Below are 14,539 nucleotides of genomic sequence, written 5' to 3' on the forward strand. Positions count from 1 at the left end.
GATAAACTGAGAAGCTGCATGTTGATGAATAAACCTGCAGAGCAACAAAGCAAATATATACCTTCAAGAGGGGAAAAATATTCAACAGCTACACAACTACACGCAGCATAGAACCCCAAATAAAGCCTCAATCTCTAAATACAGGTTACCATCTTCCTATAAAATTCTCTTGATTAAACGTTTATTGTCAAAAATAAAAGAAAACCTATTACTCTCTCGTGCTCTTTACAGAAAACAAATAACTAATTCATGGATTAATTAAGAAATACATGAAAAAAAATGCCCTCATTGAAACTTAACGATACTAACTAATTATATTCCATAAATGAGGGCATTATAAAAAGAATAATTCAATAAATACATAAGACTAAGGGCTAAATTTTCGTATATTTAGGATTGAAAGAACACCTAAAACAGTGGAGGGAGTAAATGCTCAAAGATCCACGTAGCCAAGCAGGCTTCTTTCATACATAAGCCTGTAAAAACGGGTAAGCGATGCAAGCAATCAGGGTGGGTGGAAATGAACTTTCTCTTAGTGACTCGATCACAATGAGAAATCATATAAGTTCTAATAATGAATTACAGCTTCATAAAGTTGCAAGAGGAAACAAACCAAAGAGAAATCATAGCTTGGATCGTCTCAACAGGAGATCCTGTGCAGACTAGTATAAGCATTTCTGTCGCACAAACTCACAAAGTGCGCAAATAGAGATTGAAGGAGGAGTGAGATTTGAGAAGAAATGTAGTGACTTTAACTGCTGAAAAGAGGGTATCATTGCAAGTGCAGGGTTGGACAGCGGTTTGTGGCGGCAGCGGCTGCAATAAATTTGAGTGGAGGGTTTAAGGTTCGATGCAGCACATTTTTATAGTACTACCTCCAGTTCTTAATATAAAAACTAGTTGACTAATTTGAATAGATTAAGAAAATTAGTTAAGTTAGTTATTTGTAATAAATAGATGTTGTCTTTCTTAAAATATCCTTGCCAATCAAGTCTATTGGCTAGAACTACCATTATCACAAGGACTATCTTGAAAAAAAAAGGATAAATATAAGAGATAAAGTAGACTAGAGTCTTATATTTAGGATCAAAATAAAAATCAAATGAGCTTTTATATTAAAGACCGGAGGTAGTATAAAATTGTGGATGATGTGAGGATGATTCAAGCCTACGATGGTTGGGGATTATCAGATTCTGGAACTGCTCGGAATGTTTTGTCCGCGGTGGCGATTTGACTGGGCATTGAAACAAAATATAGCCTAAATAATTGCGCTAAAGCGCAGCAAACCGCATGAAACCCCAAGCCATTTAATACACTAAAAAGCTTGACTTAAACAAAGTCAAATTTCATCCCTAAACTTAATTTTGATGCCAATTTGATTTTTAACAAAATCAAGTAATTAAGTCAAAATTGAACAGAAGCAGAAAACATACCTGAAGTCTTCGCAGGGCCATTCAAGAATGTGAGTATTTGAAAGTACCACAGAATCAGATGCCACAATTTCGACCAGGTGAGGATGGCTGTAATTCATGTTGAATGTGGGGTTTGTCAATTGTTATTGTTGGGTGCTTTATAATTCTGTGCTGATGATGCAGATCTGATGCACTTATGAAAATAGAAAAGAGAAGAGTCGAAATTCTCATAGATCCACAAAGACAAGCAGGCTACATAAAACATTTGTAAGAGCCGGGAAATATAAAGGACAAGTTGTTGCAAGATTTCAAGAAACTACATACAAAGAAGTAATAAAAGCGGGTGCAAACTATTTAGCAATAAGTTCTTTATCGTTCATGGTCTGTTTTAGCCATGTGGCACTTGAACATATAGGATGAAAGAAAGTAATATTAAGGATATTTTGAAGACAAATAGAAAGTAAAGAAGATAAGTAACAACAGAAGCAGAGATAAGTAATATATGAACTTAGACACACACACACACACAGATATGAGTATATGTTGAAGCAGAGTTGATGGGAAAATTAGAGATCGATAGGGGCAAATTAAGATAGGGAAAAAAAACCAATACAGGAACTTCAACATCATGAGTTGCAGCAGCAGAGATTAATATAGAGGAGGAAGGGAAGGATGTAAGTTATGCTGAATTGACCTAAAAGTCTCGAAGAGAGTATTATATTGCGTGATGCAGAAGGCATATTGAGGTTCTGATGAGCTAGCTGCTATGGTTGCTTTGATATGAATTGGAGATTAAGAGAAAATTTTGAACAAAAGAGGAAGGCTTTGCAAATGAGAGCTGGAGGATGAAACAAGAAATATATTGGCCGATTGCAAATTGTGTTTTTTTCCTTTGGTCAACTATAATGTATCCAATTAGTGGATTGCTATTATATTTCCTATTAGGTATCAAATTGTGTTTTTTTCCTCTGGTCAACGATAACGTCGTGGGCAAAATTAAGCTACTCGCTTGATGGATGCAGATTAACTGCACATCATTAGCTTGCAAGTTCCCACAAATCGAAAAAAAATGTTGTACTTAATTTTTAATTGAATATTTAATTATGTTTTTTTTTTTTGCGCAGCAATCATGTGATGCTAAATTGATAATCATAACTTGTAAAATTTACAAATCTGTTCTGATGATATCTTATACTTTTATTAAATTTTACTATCCGTGCGTCATAATATTAAAATCAATGATTTAATTATTGAAATGAAGAAATGAAGGATAGTGGTTGAAGAACAAGAAACTGGATTCGCTGAAGCATGGCTGTGGAAGGATCACATAGTAAAGAGACGAAAGAACAAGGATCTGCGAAATATCTATTTCCTAACATGGCCTTATTCTTGCACTCCTTAATTCCCAGTACGTTCAACAACCCCGCACAGCATGCCTGCATGAGAGTAAATAAAAAATGAAGGGCGTGATGAGATATTGAACACCAAAAAAATCATTGAATCACTTTCTGTTACGTGAAAGATTTATCATTTGCAAACTAATTGTCTTAATAGAGAAAGTAAATATAACCTACAAGTTGTAGCTTACCTTAAGTAACAGTTGATGTGAAGACATAGATGCATATATGCGTGAGTATATGAATAATTATAATGAGCATTTAAAATGTAAAACTCATTCTAATAATACATACACACACATACATACATACATACATACATACATACATACATACATACATACATACATACATACATACATACATACATACATACCTACCTACCTACCTACCTACCTACCTACGTACATACCTACGTACGTACGTACGTACATACATAAAGGGATGACTCAACAAGAACCAAAACTAGATACTCTACATCAAACAAGCAAGGGGAAGCTGCTTTGATTCTTATTGTGAGGTTTATGAAGAGAATTAGATTATATGAAACATTAGGAACATATAACAATGCAAAAACGGCAAGGAGGAGATATATCAATTTATTCCATTAAAAAAATGTTTGTTCAAACTCACATGCATCGTTACAATATTCAAATGCACTATTATTATGGAGAAGATAAAAACCTTACCTATTACATCCCCCCCCCCCAAAAAAAACCAAAAACAAATTACGAGATAGCAACATTTGCTATTATAAGGCATATTTTTTTGACGTATTATTATGTTGTAATTTACAAGTCATTTTGAATATATTCTTCCAACTAAAACGCCTCTAACATTAATGATTCAGACTAGGCTTTAAGAGGGTCAACTGTAGTTAAATAAGATAAAATTTGGAAAGCATATAATATGTTTGGGATATCAACGCTAACAGTAATAGTTTTCCTATACATGCGTAAGTTAGTTAAATGTTGGCAAAAAAACAAAAATTTAGTTAAAAATATCTTGTAATAACAAATAGAGAGAGTATTTAAAGTCCTTAATATATTCTGGTTGTTTGAAATGCATATCCAAATCCGAAAATAGTTTTCCTATACATGCGTAAGTTAGTTAAATGTTGGCAAAAAAGCAAAAATTTAGTTAAAAATATATTGTAATAACAAATAGAGAAAGTATTTAAAGTCCTTAATATATTCTGCTTGTTCGAAATGCATATCCAAATCAGAAAATCTTCCAAAATAAGCACTAACTACTCGGTATTTTTTAAGAGGATAGAAATGTATCCATTTAGTTCCCTCTCTTGCTCCTCTTTATTTATTATTTTTACTATTGGATTAACACCAATGGCTGAGATTTAATATATTATAACAATATTATTATAATATTAATTGAATAACAAATATATATAAGCAGTCAGAAATTAATATGCACATCTTACTTCTATAGATTTTTATTAAAATATTTTATAATTTTGTGTTTTTTAATCCTATGCCGTCTGATTATAATAATATCATAGCATTTATTTATGTACAGGTTAAAATTATTTCTATATTTATTTTTATTATTTAATATTATAATATTGTTATAGTATATTAAATCTCAACCATTAGACATTAATCCAATGGTAGAGATAGTAAATCGAGGAAAGTGGAAAGAAAGATAAATGGAGACATTTTCTTGGGTATTTTAAGCATCTGAAAATGATTAATTTTATATCTAATAAAAGACTTCTTATATGATGTGGATTCTAGACATTTGTAATCTACACACGTGAGCCGCATATCTAGTAAACTATGTTTTCATTGTGAATGATGCTCCAATAGAACTGTTCTTATTATTGCTTCGGATTAAATTGAAGTCTCTCAGCAGATGTAACGGAGCAATAGTAGGGAGGATAAAGATACTGAACCAAAGGACGATTCCATTGAATACGATTCCAACCAAAGGGATTATTCAGTATGAAATCAGCCACTACTTGAGGATGCTTTGAAGAGACTGATCTCGGTTGCATCTACCATCATAAAGGGTAGTTAATAGGAATAGAAGTACCAGTTCCCATTTTTCACTGGAGTTGATTGACAATGATATCAGCATGATTGGCTATTCCTAACCATATCCATGAAGCATTATTGTGCTTTTTGATAATTGAAGCCAGATTAGCGTCAATGTATTTTATCTTTAGAGTGGATGCAAGAAGAGATGGATGAGAATATGTGAGAACTCTCCAAACTTGATTTGCCATTAGTGCCTTGTTAACCAAGTAAGACGATCGAACACCCAAACCTCCTTCATCCACAGGTAAGAAGAGCTTGTTTTTACTAAGCAAATAAATCTTCCTTTTGTCTCCTGTGCCACCCCAGAAGAAATCCAAACAACGAGCATCAATTCGATCACGTATGTATTTTGGAAGGGGTACACATGACAGGGTGTGAATATCAACTGAAGAGAGGACAAATTTAATCAATTGCAAGCGAGACGCTTGAGACAACAAACGTGCTTTCCATGCAGTTGTACGCCATTCAACCGTCTCGATAACATGATTATATGTCTGAGATTTATTCTTACCTGGATCAATCCAAGTCCCTAGATATTTACCTAACCTTGCTGAGAAGCCAATTTGCAAAAGTGAGGACAATTGAATTTTAGCAGTCTGAGGAGCATTTGGACTGAAAATTAAGGAAGATTTAGCTAGATCTAATTCTTGATTAGACAAAGAACTGTATAAATCCTCAAAATTTCTTTCTCTCTTCGATTTCCATATCCCCAAAAAAATTACAAGGACTCATCTTTTGCTTCTTCCCTGAATCTTCGCACCTCCATCGCACATCATCAAACTCCCCTTCTTCCCTCATACTTTCATTTCTCTGAACTCCCATGGCTTCCATAATCTCCTTTCGTGCCGTCGATCTTCCATCAGAGATGCAAGGCTAAGTGCTGTGTTTCGCCGGAGATGAGTTGAGCAGCCCGAGCTTCTGTGATTCATTGTGTAATTTGTTTCTTTCATGAGCTTTTTGCTAGAAATATGATTGAGCTATGAGAGTTATGTACTTCAATCCATATGTTTAGAATGTGAACTGTAGATCTTGAACTAAAGTTCTGCATGCCTTGTTAGAATTGGTTTAATAGTGGATTATTACTAAATTCAAGTTGAATTTACTTCTCTTATTTCTGAAATTGAATTTAATTGCTCACTTTGGTCGAGTTGGTTACTGTTTGTGATTGATTCAATTGGACCTAAGGCACCGCAGGTTTGTGACTGTCACAAAGAGAATTAATCCAATGTTTAACTTCTTCTTGACTGAATGTTCTCTTGCTCAGTGTTAATTCTTGCGAGTTGTGGCTTTAATATTGATTGAATTAGTGAGTTATTGATTGTTACCCTTGATTCAGTCATTAAACTCCTTGTCTTAATAAGCTATGAAGGCTCAAGGCTAATTCCACGGAAGCGTCATCCATATTTTGGTAGTAAAACTCTTTCACATCAATCTTCTCTTCTCAATTCTTTGTTCTATTTACAGCGATTAAAAAAATATAACACATAAACAATAGCATTAGGCATTGTTGTCAAACTCATGAGTTGATTCTCTGAGGTTAACATTTTTACATTTTTAACTTATAAAATCATGTTGAGTCACTATTAAACTCGGGCTAGCTATGGAGTTGATTGAGCTTATGAGTCCAATCACCGAGTTTACTATTTGTATGTTTTTAACTTATAAAATCGTATTTACTCATTCTTAAACTATTGCTAAATTTTGGATTTAGCTATGCCTAATGACTTCATATGTGAATTTTATAAAAATTTCCTTGTAGAATATGGTAAATTATGAAAGTTGATGGATTTAATTTTAATTATTTGGATACAAAATATATTTAAATGAAATTTTTGTTATTTTTTATAATTTTATTTATTTAATTATATACTTTTAATTCCAATTTATTAATAAAAGTAAATTTTTACAAGTTTATGATTCGGGTTCATATTCCTATCATGAGTTTGACTAAACTCATGAGTTTGACAATCTTAGCATTAGGAGTTAAACCAGAAACTACGGAAATAATTCTTCTTTTAGAATTCACAATTGTTAGCTTGATAACTTGTGTTTGACCAAAAAAAAAAAATCTTGATAACTTGTGCTTTTTATAGGATTGGTTAGGAATTTCAGCAAGCAAGTAGGCTATTTTGAGATATGACCTAAGCTAGATTCCTCTATTGCTGCATTTACAGCTTAGTTTCTTTTGATAAGCACTACGACATGCCTTTTAGCTGTAAAGGTTAAAAGAGTAAGGGGAAAAAAAATACTTTATGAAATGAAGAATTCAACTGAAACCATGCATAAACAAAACATATCACAAGACTACTTTTGCCTTTGTGTGTTTGTGTGTTTTGATAAGCTTTGCTGTTACACACACTCGTCATGAGACCAATATATACATGTATCGAAATTATGACAATAAGAATTAAAATGAAATGAGCTCAACACACCTCTAAACATGTACGGCGTGAGAAATAAAATCTCCTCCAGATTTTGGCTTTGTGCTTTTTTTTTTTTTTTGGCTAAGCAAATGTATCCTCCTATTAGAGGTAATACTGTTCGAGATGCTGTCAGGCACTAAATATGAATACCTCTTCCAATAAAGATTCGAACCTCGGTTTGTTATTTTGCGAAAGACTAGCCCCTCTGCTATACCCTCACATTAGGCTTTGTTCTACTTGAATAGAGAGTATGTATGATGGAAACAGATTTTCTATTTTGGCCCAAGAGATGAAACGGCCTAGCATCTATTGAATAGAGAAGTTAATATTATTTTAATTATATTGTGTTTTTCTCTTATATACCGCATCTATTCATTTTCAGAAGCCACTCAAAATTATCAAAAGTATGTTTTTTTAAAAAATATTTTGATCGTCTTCAAAATTTTGATAAAATTTTCATAAAAAGCTATTAATTTTTTTCTAAAAAAAATGATACTTTCTTATTTTAAACAAATGCATTGTAAGTTTTTTGGACAATAATATCGACTGTAAGTTGGCTATTGTAACAATTAAATACCAACAATAATTATTGTCAAATAATACATGATTCTTTGATAATATGTAGGTTCTATATTTTCTCTCAACTTATTATTAGTTAAGAATAAAGTTGTGTGCCTGACAAGAAATTGAAAAAGCTTGGGATCTTGAATTTCCTGGTTATGTATAAGAGATTAAAAAAAACTCTAAATTTTTCTATCTAACGACAACTAAAAGGAGGAGACACAATTCTATCATGAAATTAAGGGAAGATGGTGGAGAACGGACGGAAGGACAGAAGGTGATGTTACAAACTGCTTTAAAGCTTCTAATTCTAAATCATTTGATGATGTATTGAGTTTTGCCAGTTATAAAATAGATTATTCTATATAAATAGAGCACTAACAACCCCTTGACAGCATGAAGTCAAAAAGAGGCAGTTGTTGAGCTACGTCGTTCAAAGGCTCCAGGACCAGATAGGTTTGGTGGCAAATTCTACTATTCCTCTTGGCAAGAAATTAATGAAAATATGGTGGCAATGGTACAGGAATTCTTTGAAGGGTTGATTTGAATAAGACAAATATAGTCTCGATTCCAAAAATTGACAAACTAGAGGAAGTTGGTCACTTTCATCCCATTGGATTGTGCAACTTCTACCGTAAAGTAGGGAAAACTGATATACAAGTGCTTATAGTTTTATTGAATAGGAGAATTACAACAAAGTCTCAAGAAAGAAAAAAAAATTACAAAACAATTTCCAGATGTCATCATTCTTCATTCTAAAAATTGTTATTACAGGTTGCTCAGGTTGTTATTAGAACTTTTTAGTTTTTTTTTTTTTGGAACTTGATTGTAATTCTCCTTTATTGAATTTTGATTGGATCCTTATATTTTTTTTTTTTATTCAATCTTTATTGTTTGCACAGTTTTAATCTTACTCCTTCCGTTATAACACCGTTACTTCAATAGTGATGAGACGCCGCCACATCTTCCCTCAGCTCCACCATCTCCTCCCTCCACTTCTCTCTCCTTCCTTTTCCCACTCAACTGTAAATCATTCTCTCTCACTGTTCATGTATTCTCTCTCCCTTTCCTCATATCTTCGCTTGTAATAATATCCTTCACCTCCTCCATTTTTGCTAATCTTATAAACCCATTCATTTGCCGGCCGTTCTTCATAGAGAGAAGGACGAAAGAAGGTACCGGTGGCTTAACCAAAATTTTTGTCTCTTAGGCTACTATACCCATAAGTCCAGTGACAAAATTTCTGTGGAATAGAAATTTTTGTCTCCGATTTATTTCAATTCCTCATAACAGTGGCTCTACCTAACATTTCAAGAAAAACCAATCCCCTAATTAAAAGATTCCAATGTTCTCTCCTTTCATATTTTCTCTGCAACAGAATCAAAGCCCTCCTCATTTCATCTCTCCCCTCTCTCTCTCTCTCTCTCTCTCTCTCTCTGAATCATCCCTGCTGTTTCATATGCTTCACCAACTGCAGAACATGCAAAATTTAGAAGACCAAGCCATCTTGGTCGTCCCATCCAAGAAGCAAGTCCAAACCCGGGAATTCCTTCCATAATGAAGTTCATTCATTGCAAGTCAACCATTTCGTCTCTTCTATCTACTTTATGGCATTGGTTCTGCAAGAATGGACGATCGAAGAAGGAGAAGGGAATTATACAAGAGGTGATAAAGATGATGATGGTAGAGAGAGGGAGAGAAAATACATGAACAGTGAGAGAGATAATGGTTTTCAACTGAGTGGGGAAGGGAGGGAGGGAGAAGCGGAGGGAGGAGACGGTGGAGCTCAGGGAAGACGTGGCAGCACCTCATTCCTTGAAGTAACGGTGTTATAACGCAAGGAGTGAGATTAGAACTGTGGAAACAATAAGAATTGGATAAAAAGAAAACAAAAATATAAGGATCTGATGCAAAAATATAAGGACTTGCATATCAGTTTTCCTGTAAAGTAATATCAGAAGTCCTTGCTAATAGATTAAGACCTTCTTTGTTCATTTATGCTTCAGTTAAGCCTCAAATATTCCGTAGTCTCAAAAGACTTCTCCTAAAATGTTAAGCATAATTTCTCAAAAAAAAAAAGAAAAAAGAAATCATTTCGTAACTGTAATTTCAAAAATGACACTTTTGCCTCAACCTAAAATATGGTAGTAATACAATTTTATATTGATGTGTCTATTATTATTTTTTTTGGCCCTTGATTAACGTTTAATAACAGATTTAGCCTTTACTCAACAGGCCTTATATGTTTGGTGAAAAAAAGGGGGGGCCTTATGTTACAGTCAACAAAGTAAAACAAGGAAATTATGCAAGACTCAATCAGATTTTTTAAGCTAAACTGGAAATTATTACTTAAAAATTCATACACAGAAATATATGTGTGGGTGTGTGTGTGTGTGTGTGAGTGCGTATTCATAGGTATGTATATCTGTAACAAAGATCCAAATGACAACTGGCGGTACAGTGACAGTAAAGATCAGACGGTAATAGCAGAGGAGAGACGGGGAAAGAAAACGAAACGAATAATCAGAGAGGACATGCAAAGAAGGAAACACGGGGCAGCAAAATTGTCTGCCATCTCTGAACCCTATAGGCTGCCTTATAGCCAAGGTTTCTTATAAGCCCAATCGAAGCCTCTGGCCCATTACCCATAATTTGGCTAATAGCTCAACTCCATATTAAACTAGGGTGCATTCATGGCAGTGCGTAAGTTGCTTTCACACGAATAAGGAAACATCCGCATTAAAATCCTCTTCACAACTTTATTTGGTGTGCATTTCAATATTATTCAATGGGTTAAAATGCTTTTTTTTTTCCAGAGGAAGCATTCTCATACGTGCCACGGCCACCTAAAAAAGCAACTGAGGAGGAAAAGAAAACGTAAAGAGAAAAAAAATATTAATGAGGCAAGGTGAAATGAAACCGAAAATAATAATAATAATCATGTTTCCAAGAGACATTTATTCAAACAAAGATCTGATAAGAGAAGGCAAATAGAGAACATGGAAGACATTATTACAAAGTCAAATGCAGACATACAAGCTTTCACAATTTGGTCCCTGGAACATTTTATTTTGGGATGATATCATAAAGAAAAGCCAACGTAGCTAGAGTTGTGCATATGTCTCAGGGTCATACACTACACTGCCATTGTCGTTCAAATATGAAACCACACACATACGAGTACAAATGTAGCCCATATGATGAAGACATGTGGCACCAGATCAGGGCGCACCATGAATGATATTAATATTGTTAGGGCAAGAGATCCTGAAATAACATCTCCTGTAAATTCGTAGATGCATTTGCATCCAATCAGAGCTCGCATCCTTATAGGACTTTGCTCCATCAATAATGCATCAGGGTAGTGCTTCTCCACTATATCAGTCAACTTTCGAATCACAATATCAAAGCCTTTTTGACGAGGAACCAGCCTGCATGCGTAAGCATCAAATCAATTAGCAAGTTGGAACATGCTGGTTTATTCTTGTGCCTTTGGACAAGATGTGCATGGTTTGGTTTTAAACTAGTGCTGCGTTTTGACGGAAATAATACAAGTAGATTTGACTGATATGGAAAGAAAGCAAAGGACTGTTGCTGAGTTGTGGAATGCTAAAGGGTGGGAGGTGGCGAAGAGGACACCTGAAGGTGGTTATTTGAAGGTTAATTGTGATGGTGCCTATGACTCTGTGAGAGTTGCAATTAGTATAATCTGCAGGAATAGTGAGGAAAGGTTTCTTTGGGGATTTGGAGATAAGGTGACAGTTGTCTGTGCTTTTTCTACTAGATGTTCTCCACTAGGCGTGAAGCCCGTGTTAACTAGTATAAAAGATATTTTTTCTATTAGTGATAAACTTGGTATTTCTAAAGCTGTATTGGAAGTGGATTATTCTGAGTTGGAAGAAAAAATCGGTAGAAGGGGCTAATTGGAGGGGGAGGTGGGAATTGTAGGATCTCATTTAATGCCTTAACAGTGAATGGTGCTCTAGAAGTTACTCTTGTTCCTAGAAGGGCTAACAACCTGAGGCAGTAGACTGGATTATTATAGGGTGAGATGATTTGATGATGTGAAAGATGCAAGGGTTACATGGAAACGGAGGATAAAATTCAATCATTAAAGGTCAATTTTTTGGTAGAGTAAAAAGCAAATGAGTGAATTTGATCATGAAATTTGCTATGAAGCTAAAGCTCATCCTAAGGTTTATAACAAGTCTTGGATCATGAAATTTGGATGTGAGTTAAAAGTTATAATTTCTCAAATTCAGAACAAACAATTTGAAAACTGCAGTTTACCAAATGAATAGTTCTTTTCCAACGGATTCCCTATAATATTGGTCAAGGTCATGAAATGAAGACAAGGAAGGAGTTACTGTCCAATTTCTCAAAAAACAAGGTTGGTGTATTTGATGATCAAACAAGGTTTAGGAGCTTCTAAAGACTCACAAGCTCATGTGTTATAAGGAAGGAAAAGAAAACCTACAACGTTTTCAACATTTGGCATGCACTCAAAGCATATTTTAAGGTCCAACTAAGTCCAAGAACATAAAATTTAGATTTTAAAACAAAAAGTTGCGATTTTTCAAATTTTGCACAGAAAGTCTGGAAATTACATTTTTACCAAATGAACAATGCGTCTTCCCTTGGCTTTTCTACTATATTGATCCGAATAATGAACTGCATTAAGTTGTTTTATCTATTGAGAAAAGCTTTAGATAGAGATTTGAGCCACCTTAAAATGACATTTTAGAATTAATCATGAATGATCAAATTTCATTGAAAACTTTAGAATTTCCAAAAGAATAGAAATCCAAAAATCAAATTTTTTATTTTGTCAGGATTTTTATATTGGCTGAAGTGGTTTTCAAATTGTCTTCAATGCTCATGTGTGCGTGTGTGTTTAAAAGTAAGATAAGGTAGGAGCTGCTGTAGAATTTTCCAGAAATTCAAGGGTTGGTTTATTTGAAAACTAAACAAGGTCTAGGAGTTGCAATAGATTTGAAATCATGTGTTGGATGGAAGGAAAATTAAACATAACCTACAACAATTTCCCCATTTTCCCCATTTCCAGCCAAGAGGAGATGTATAAATTTGGGCTAATTACTTGAGATGATTTGATGATGTAAATGATGCAAGGTCTAGTATGCATTCTTACATGGAAATGAAGGATAACATTCAATCATTAAGGTTCAGATGAGTGATTCTGACCAAACAAATTTGCAACTCAATAAGGTTTAAAATAAGTCCAATATCACCAAATTTGGATGAGTGAGCTAAAGTTATGAAGTTCTAAAATCCGTTAAGAACAGACCAAACAGAAACCATAGCTTGGATCCTCTCCACCAGAGCTCCGCCGCAAGATCACCGTAGAAGAGAACCCAGGCTCTGTGATAATACCTCATTACAAACTAGTGCATGTATTTCTGTTGCACAAACTCACCAAGCAAATAGAGAAACAAAGCAAAGTAGAGAAACGAAGGATTAAAAGATTGAGAAAAGAAATTCACTGACCTTGTGAGCTGAGAAATCCTTGGACACTGAGGAGAAGGCATTGCTGTTACAGGTATAGCGGCGGTTGTGGCGGCTGTGTGTAATAAATTAATTGAAGTGCATAAAGAGAAGCAAATTTATAAGAGGGGTTTGATGATAACTCATTCTTATTACAAAGCTGGGGACGACATGCGTTGTATCTAGTAAGAAACTGATGGTTCCTGTTAATTAGTGACTTCCTTGGGGACCTGTTGGCAATTAATCTTTTGTCAGTGTTGGACAGTTTAACTGGATGTCAAAGTAAAATATAACTCAAATAATTAACTGCAGTAAATTCCACATTTTTATTTCAAACAAAAATCTGGACTTGGGAGCGTGGTTAAAGAAACCAAACAGTGAAATAAATTGAAGAATTTTTAGAGTCAAACTTCATCCATTTTATCTGGTGTCAATAATTTACTTGGACATGTAAAGAGAATTGGGAAAAAGGCAAAGGCCGTAAAGAGGAAGGAGATTAGTAACAGCAGGAACAGAGATTAGTCATACATATGAACTTATACCCACACATATTGAAGCAGTTCTGTTCACAAAACTAGAGATTTTTAATTTGAAGCAAATTAAGATAGATAGAAAGAAAGAAAGGTACATATAAACAACATGAGTAGCAGAAGCAGAGATAAAAGTGATGCTGGTTGACCTGAGGGGGCTGAAGAGAGAATAAGTGAATGATGCAGAAGAAGACATCTTGAGATTTTGAGCTATCTGCTTTGGTTGCTCTGAAGAGAAATTCGAACTAAAGAGAAAGGCATTTGGAATGAGAGCTGGGGATGATGAAGCAAGAATTATAATGGATGATTATTTCTTTGGTCAACGATAATGTGGCCAGTTATTAATGAATTAGTTTATTTCCTATGGGCAGCGTTCACGTTGACGTTAACAATAATGCCAATGCAGATCACGTAGGTGGACTACTCCTTGGATGGATACAGATTAACTACACCTTGGCTTGCAATATAAAGAAATGTTGTACTTAATTTTAAATTGAATATTTAATTACCTAATTTTTTTTGCAGCAATATAATCATGAATGTAATGCTATATATATTGATTATTATAAATTGTAAATTTACAAATCTATTCTGATGATATTTTATAATTGTTAAATTTTTCTATGCGTGATATTTTCTCCAGATTTTAGTTTGAAAATA

At 34.1% G+C, this 14,539-nt stretch overlaps 1 long non-coding RNA gene across 2 annotated transcripts; it reads right to left on the bottom strand.

Moving 5' to 3' along the window:
• Window positions 1-11,064: 11,064 nt before the first annotated feature.
• On the bottom strand, window positions 11,065-14,140 carry LOC114711761 (uncharacterized). Of its 2 annotated transcripts, none has more exons than XR_003737169.1 (3): window positions 14,029-14,140; window positions 13,353-13,579; window positions 11,065-11,278 (listed from the first exon to the last, which is right to left on the bottom strand). It is a non-coding gene; the product is annotated as an uncharacterized LOC114711761 (long non-coding RNA). The 2 variants fall into 2 exon arrangements; XR_003737168.1 differs by having other exon boundaries at window positions 13,978-14,037.
• Window positions 14,141-14,539: the final 399 nt, after the last annotated feature.

The sequence above is a fragment of the Neltuma alba genome, unplaced genomic scaffold (assembly GCF_004799145.2).
Source record: "Neltuma alba isolate B1F8T4 unplaced genomic scaffold, ASM479914v2 tig00011318_pilon, whole genome shotgun sequence".
NCBI classification, from domain to species: Eukaryota; Viridiplantae; Streptophyta; class Magnoliopsida; order Fabales; family Fabaceae; genus Neltuma; species Neltuma alba.